The 7,973-nt window shown below is 40.2% G+C and overlaps 1 protein-coding gene across 1 annotated transcript in view; it reads left to right on the top strand.

The window, feature by feature from the left end:
• Positions 1 to 5,781: 5,781 nt before the first annotated feature.
• The window catches only part of si:dkey-91i10.2 (uncharacterized protein LOC555224 homolog), a 20,822-nt gene continuing 18,630 nt past the window's right edge, over positions 5,782 to 7,973 (top strand). Inside the window, exon 1 of the mRNA XM_035677181.1 lies at positions 5,782 to 5,923. The gene's annotated coding sequence lies outside the window, so the exon portion shown is untranslated. The remainder of the gene's footprint in view (positions 5,924 to 7,973) is intronic.

The raw sequence follows: 7,973 nt of genomic DNA, 5'->3' as shown, positions 1-7,973 counted from the left end.
GTGTGTGTGTGTGTGTATGTCTACACAATGGAGTCTAACAAGTCTCAGATGTAGACTGATGGAAACTGGATGAGCCATTGTCCTTATTACAAATAAGGCTGGAATTTGATTATTTTCGTTATTTAATATTTTTGAGTCATCATGTAATTGTTAACAAATTACACAAATTCCCACCTTCTCAAGCTTCCAGAGCTTAAATTATTGTCTTAAAACTGCTTATTTTGTCAGGCCAAAAGGATAATAAAGAAACAAACCCAAAGGATTTGATTTACAGCTGTATAAAATTAAGAAAAACAAGCAAATACTCTTGTTTTTTTTGTCTGATAAAAGACTTATCTAATTACAACAATTTTAGCTGAAAACAACATTCATTATTTTTGTTCATGCCATTTATAAACGCTTTCCTGCAAGTTCAAGCCTGAAATACAGTATTTTGGATCATATCTCTGCCAGAAATATATCAGCTGCAAAGAAGAAATCCCCTACCATCACAAATCCTGCTTGTATGCAGGGATCTATAATGATAATGGTGGTAAGGTATTCTTATGTAAGACACTGCAGATAAGCATCTAAATCAATAGACCAACGCTGAGCCCAGATCGAGCTGGCAGGATTGGAGCTTTATGTGGATAGACTTTCACTGGGATAAAGAGGCAAACTGCTGGATTAACAGATGACTTACACATTGACAGCAGCAGAGCCGGTAAGCCATCAGACTGGCAGGTTATTTATGCAAAATATGTTTGAGAAATGTATGAGGTGTGTTTGGTTTTATGTCAATCTGCATTGTAAGTGGTGCAAGTGGCATGTTTCTGTTATTCTAGCCCTTATGCATGGCACTCCCTAAAATATTTGAATGCATTTAAATATATTTTTGCCCAAACCTGACATGTTTGAAGTTAAAAAGATTCCAGCTTTGATTACAGTCACAAAAGATACATATAAGAGGCTATTAAAGTGATACACTCACCCCCAGTAAGCTTGAAAGTGCACATTTGTAGTTTACATTTGTTTTGGAGACTGATGGCTGTAGTCAGTTTAAGTTCTTGTCAGCTACATTTTAGATTGCAATGGTGAAGACGTATATCTGTTTCGTCACGTCACTTTTGCTCTGGTTAAATGTTGAATATATCTAACTCTGATATTGGAGAATCACCTGCACGCAAATACCTGCGTATGTGCTCAATGCAGCAGCCGGACAGTGAGCGGCTCTGCATCTGACATCTTGGATGAGAATAAATAGCTTCAACAAGGCAGAGATGCTTATCATTGTAGATTTATTTGATTTGTGGCACGAAAAGCAAATAAATAACAACAAAAAATCATTGGCTGTCAGCCAAATTGTTATTTTTAAACATCTATATTGGTATCAGCTCAGAATCCCCTACTTTATATTCTGTGGTTTGTACACTTTGTGTCCTTTTCTTATACATTATGTCTTCTATCTTCCCTCTGCTAAAGCACTTTATGACTACAGTTTTGTAAAGTCCTTTAGAAATGTAGTTACACATCAGTGGGTTTAGCCACATTTTGCCAAAACTCCTACAGTATGAGTGGCAAAATACTGAACACAGCAAAGACCGCGAAAAAGTGGATTATGCTGCAGAAAGGGTTGGCAAAGTTTGTGTGTTGCATTTATGCCAACTGAATTAAAGCTGACAGCTTCTAAAGGAGCAAACAAACTTTTTACAACCAACTCTCTAGCTTACAGGGGATAAATGTTTGATACCCAAAAACAGATGCTGCTCATGGAGCTTGAACATGTCACAGTATTAGCTGAATGCAAATAGAAGGGTGTGAGATTTAAATACAGGCAGCGATAGTGTACATTTTGCATTTGATGTTGATTATGACGTCATGTCTTCTGAGCCGCTTCTTCACCTGCCGAGCCTCCTCACCTCACCTGACTGCTTTACATTTACACTCTCTGCTCCCTGTGTCACACTGTAAGTCACTGCTGTTATTGTGGCTTCAGGGGCTCAGGGAAGAGAAAGCAGTCGGCTGGCGGCCGCCGTCTTCAGGCTCACTGTTGTGCAGAGTGAAATATCACAGCAGCTGGCGGTGTTAGGGCCACGTATGAGTCCAGACATCCTGCCAGCGCGCAGTGTGTGGACAGCAGTCTGCCATTTTATGCCACATGCTGAGCGGCAAGCGCAGTGTGTCTGTGCACTCAAGCACGTGCACACCCACACATTTGCAGTGCTACCAGGAGGCTTTCTTTTGAATTTACTTACAGTCCATTTAAAGAAACTTGAAGCTACAGTAATCAATGTTAATATTGCTTTTTGGCCAAACGTTTTTCTTAGTACTTTCTCATCTCCATATATCTGACTGTCTTACTCAGTGGTACACCTGATGTAAAATGTGTAGAACACAGCACAAGAAATGCTCAAATTGCCTTCAAAAGTTGTCCTTTTAAATTCGCCCAGCCATGACTGAGCAGGCACATGGCATTCCTACAGCTGCCTGGGCTGCCATTTTTCAATTTAGCCACTAAGGAGAGCGTTTTGAAAAAGGCTAAATTTTTGCACTTGAAAACCACTGGCCATTGTGGAGGGAAAAAGGCATATTTAAATGTATTTGGCTTTAGTGTGTGTCCTCTCCAGTCTTGGCCTCACAGTGAGCTTTCTGTCACACTCCTGCTGTGCCTTCCAGCTGTGCCAACGATAGCCTGCCTTTCGCTCACACACAGCAGAGCACTTCACATCCAGACACCTGCTGAGCCAAAGCACACATCGGTGGGAGGTGAACTTCATGCCATGTCGGGTTTAAGGGCGTTTGAATATTGTTAACCCACCGTGCTACCTGACAGTTCTGACGTTGAGTCCTTTTACAGACTGTAGACACTGAGTTGTTGTTGTAAATTCAAATATTTATTTTCTGAATTAAAAATGTTGGTGGTCACATATACCTACCCTGAGTTACAAGGTTAAGTAACGCAGTCCACTACAACAGCCTTGAAATCACTTAAAATGTTATGTTGGACAATATATTGTCCAGTGTTTATAATGCGTTGTTGACCTGCCACTTAAACTATTATATATAAACTATACAAAGAGTTGAGTCAGAACCTCTCTGACAGAGTAAACAAGCTGCTTCATAAAGGTCGGATTCATTGCTATGCTGTTGTATTTTATTGCACGTGCACCTACTAAACTGGTAATAGTGTAGTTTAAAGTCATTTTTGGCATATTTTTATGAATGTTCTGCGTTGATTACTTCAGTGGCTCAGTAGAACTTTTTTTATGTTATTCATTCATAAGTTCTGGTACATGTGGCATCACAAGCGAAGGATCAGGGAAGTCCTTTTTACAATTTTTATGACTGCACATGAATGCACCATTCCAAATGAATTTAAATACATCAACTTTAAGTCCATGCTCTTGAAAGTGAAGACATTTTTTCACTTTTTTAGGGGGGGTAGAAGCAAGTTGTATATTTGCACCATATATTCGATGGGAACACTGTTAATGTATCACCTTTATTCTCCTCACTGTGCTCACTGTTTTTCACAGCTGGATTCTTTGTTTTTATTCTTGTGGATCAGGATGTTTGTAGATGCAGAATGAATTCTCGTCACAGATATGTTTCTTCTTTGCTATATAATTTTTTGGAATCACAATATAGAATAATACATTTATGAAGATGAAGTGATGACATTTTCAAGAGGTATATGAATATAGTGGTCGAGTATATGAGGTGTGTGTGGCTGAGATTGCCATTAAACGGTCTTTATCTCCCTGTCTCTGTCTCCGTCTCTCTGTATCTCGCTCACCTCACACACACACACACAACAACACACACCCAACACACACACCTGCCCGAAACTATTTGGAGGTGTGAGTCTGCATGTCTGTAGGGAAGAATGAAGGTGTCAAAAAACCATGGGCCATTATTATCCTCTTCTATCACTACATAGGATCTGAAAGACTTCAGTCTGGAGAACACCACACACACACACACAACCCACACGTCTGTAAGAAACACTTCTGCAATAGTTTAGGGCTTCTGAAGCTCCCATCAGGAAAGGATGAATGAAACAGGCGGAACAGCGGGGAATTGGCTCAGTGATTTAACGCTTTCCGGATATAAAAGAGGAGAAAATTAAAATAAATAATGGGTCATTCAGTCAGTGCCGATAACCAGTTTCTCATTCCTCTTAGAAAAAGCCTATCAGTTTCAGTGGGATGTCAGAGCGAGGTTATTCTGTGAGCATGAGAGAGGAGAGGTCTCCCAGTGTGCAAAGTGGAGCTGGAGAAACGAGTGAATTCAGAGTACTTTACTTTTTTAACTAACAGCTCTGGTGCAAACAAAATGTTGAATGAAGTGAGCTGCATCATTTTGCAAGGAAAGAGAAGAGGCTGCATGGGAAAAAAAGGGAGGATCAAGTGTGAAGCCCTGCACAATCATGCAGGCACTTCCCTGGGATGGTGCGGGGGGGGGGGGCATTTCTATGACATCACTTTCAAAGTGCGATATGCAGCACAGCACTGTCGTCCAGCATCCCGCGGCAGGGGGTGGGTGGGCCATCGCGTGGATGTAGATGTTGAAGTGGTGGATGCAGAGTTTAGTGGAGCACCCAAAGACGAGGTGGGGATCTCTCTTTTGTTTTTTGTTTTTTGTTTTTTTCATGAACTGAGTATTCATGGTTCCTGCAGAGTGTTTCCCGGTCTGAGTTGTGTCTTGGATAGAGCTGTTTCTGTAATGCACAGTTCAGTCTCTTTTGTTTTATTTTAGGGCTGCTGGCCTACATTGCATTCATGCCTGCTGTGCAGTTATGTTTGGAATTTGTGTCGTTTATCTCACTGCTTTTATTCTTTTCGTTGTTGTGTAAAATGACATTTTTTATGTCTAGATTTTGAACTGCAACTTGAGTTTGAGCTTTAATGTGTTGATGTCAATGCATCCATAGTATTTTTCTTATTTACAGTTCTTTATGGAAACCGCTATTTATTTCTTTACCGGTACATTTATGGTGTTTTTATTTCATTTATTCCTTATTTTAAAAGGAGAATTCGATAACACATTAACTCATATTTGCACTATATTTATTTATGTTTATCATTTAATAATGTTCTGGCAGAGAAAGCAATATTATTATTTAACGTTAATGACATTTATTATTTTTCATTTATTTATTTTGCAGGGACAAAGCATGATACACATATTGCATCAGATTTATTTTAATTTATGTTATCGTATTATTTATATGACAAGGATGTATGTCTAGTGTAATTTATTTTCAGCTTTCTTTATTGTTTATTCAAAAGGTGCTATTGCAGTAGATATATCTTAAAACTAACTTACGTCTGTGGTCCCCAGGCGGGCACCACCAGTATTTGTTTCCTTTCTTATCTGTAACTGTTGATGAGAAACAACAATTATATTTAATATAGAGGAAATGTGCGTTATTGCTTGAAAATATGACATTGAATAATTATCCGCAGGCTGTTCAACACACACACACACACACACACACACACACACTGTATACAAGCTCTTGGCGTGATGCGTGTAATCTGCGACTCTCTCCTGACAGAGAAACACTAATTATGTAATTGACTCAACATCTAATTCAATCTGCGAAAGGAGGACACGGTTTGTTTTACAGTATCAGGATACATCTGCTATTCAAGCCTCAAGTCTCTGTTGCTCTGTGTGTGTCTCGTCTGACAGAGCGAGCATCTCCACCGTGGTAGTCTGTTGTTATGTTCAGAAAAAGCAGCTCATTGATTGATATGCTTTTTTTTCCTCTTTCTCTCTCTTTACTTATAGCTCAAGGCCACATCTGTCTGGCTCTGTGGAAACTCCAGACAGATTGCTATACTGAGAGGAGACTGTGAAGAGGAAGCCTGGCACTTTGGGATCTGAGCCAATGACCTGTAGGAGGAGAGAGGGAGCGCAGAAGCTTGATTAAAATGGGGTAAGTTTAGAAGATCAGACAGTGTGCTGCCAGCAGCTGCAGGAACTGCTGGCTGCAACAGGAGGATTTGTTTCCAAACCTGATCTCTGCAACATGATGCTCGCTGTTGGGTAACCTCTGCCCAGGCAGAGGAGGGGAGATGTGCCGATAGCAAAACAGACTCTGACTCACACATAACACAGTGATGATGTACACATAGACAGAATTATACAGTAACTGTAGAGCCTTTAGGCACGATGATCTGCAACTATCTATAGAACTAGAAACATTTCTTTCTTGTCATAATGAGATGCTTTAATGGTTTTAATCTGGTGAAGCTTCTCTGGAAAACAGCCAATCCTGTGCGTTTCAACATTTTTATTTATTTTTTGATTTGCAATAAAAGATCCGATGTAGTAAGAAAATGATGTATCATAATCTTATATTCAGCATTCAAAACATATTTTATTCTGACAGATTTGCAGTTGTTCCAAGTTCAGGTCGTTTAAGAAAAAAAGAAAAAAGAAAGAGCCTCATTATATCGAAACACTTGATTCCAAAAATATCTTTACATTGATTTGTACAATGAGGACGTGTGATAATTTCATACATAGCCAAAAGTATGTGGACACACATACACACACATAAACCATGAACATCTGCTGCCATAGCAGCCTCCGCTCTTCTGGTTTCAGGCTTTCCACCAGATGTTGAACCTGGCTGCAGGGATTTGCTCACATTTAGCCTCAAGAACATTAGTGGGGTCCAACGCTAATGTTGAGTGGGAAAATCTGGCTCACAGTTGGTGTTCCAGTGCATCCCAAAGGTGCTGGATGGGGTTGAGGTCAGTTCTGTGCAGACCAGTCAAGTTCTTCCACACCAGACTGGGGAACCCATTTTTTTGTGGAGCTGGATTTTAGCACAGGGGGTATTGTCATGTTGAAACAGGAAGTGGACAAACAGAATCTGTTACCACAAAGTATAAATTATATAGAATATCATTGTATGCTGTAGCATTAAGGTTCAACTTAACTGGAACTTAAGGGACTAACCGAAACCATGAAAAACAGTCCAGACCAAGAATATACAAAAAAGGTACACAAACTGACTTGTTAAGATGGAGGTTTGTAAGTGTATTTAATAATGCAGACACCCTGACAGTGAATCCGATCACATAAATGATTTATTTTGATGCTGTCCTCCTCGCGCACTCTGCCATCATATCTGGAGAAACCAGCTCCTATGCATGCTGGGACATGGTGGCTGATTTACTGTCCTGCTGGTAGGGATGAGTTATTCCTCAGTTAGCTCCAGTGACAGAGGGAGCAGAGAGAGTGCGGACCTCCAGAGAGCATTTATTCTGGCAGTAATTCAACCAGAGAAAGGCAGAGAGAGAGAGACGAGGGGAGAGGAGGTGCGACCTCCGAGGTTTATTCTGCAGTAATTCACGAGAAAGGCAGAGATAGAGAGAATGAGAGAGAGAGAGACGAGGAGAGAGGAGAAGAGAGGCACAGGCATTGCTGGCAGCAGCTGGCTGCTATTGACACACCGCTCTGCTATTAAACCCAATCCACATTTCAGCACTTTTTTGCAATCAAAACTGTGTACTCTCTCTTCTCTTCTACAAAACACACACACACACACTTGTGTCTGCCAAACAGGATAATAGGAAACAATGTAAAAGAATGCCAGGGCCAAGTGCTCAGTATGATTCACATCCAGTCGAGGGAACATAATGGTGTTTTTTCTAAAAACAACTGATAGAAAAAAAAAACACATTCTTCAGGCACTGTCAGGCAGAGCACGGAGAAAACGCATATTAAAATCCATTATTTAGTGTGGCATAATAGTGGTTATATACTGATGGCTTTTGACAGGGTCTTCAGCAGCACAGATCCCAATGGATGGGCGATAAGTTGATATATTTCATGAGACGATACAAATTTGTTCACCGTCAGATATTTTTCCTCACCTTTTGTACCGTGTTTGTCATCCTTTTAATGGTTTGATAAATTAAATTTTGTGCAAACCTTCATGGTCACCAGAGGATGAACCCTACTGACTTTGGTGA

The sequence above is a fragment of the Morone saxatilis genome, unplaced genomic scaffold (genome assembly GCF_004916995.1).
Source record: "Morone saxatilis isolate NCDOM2014 unplaced genomic scaffold, NCSU_SB_2.0 Contig5, whole genome shotgun sequence".
Classification (NCBI taxonomy): domain Eukaryota; kingdom Metazoa; phylum Chordata; class Actinopteri; family Moronidae; genus Morone; species Morone saxatilis.
This window is presented reverse-complemented; position numbering and strand designations above follow the sequence as displayed.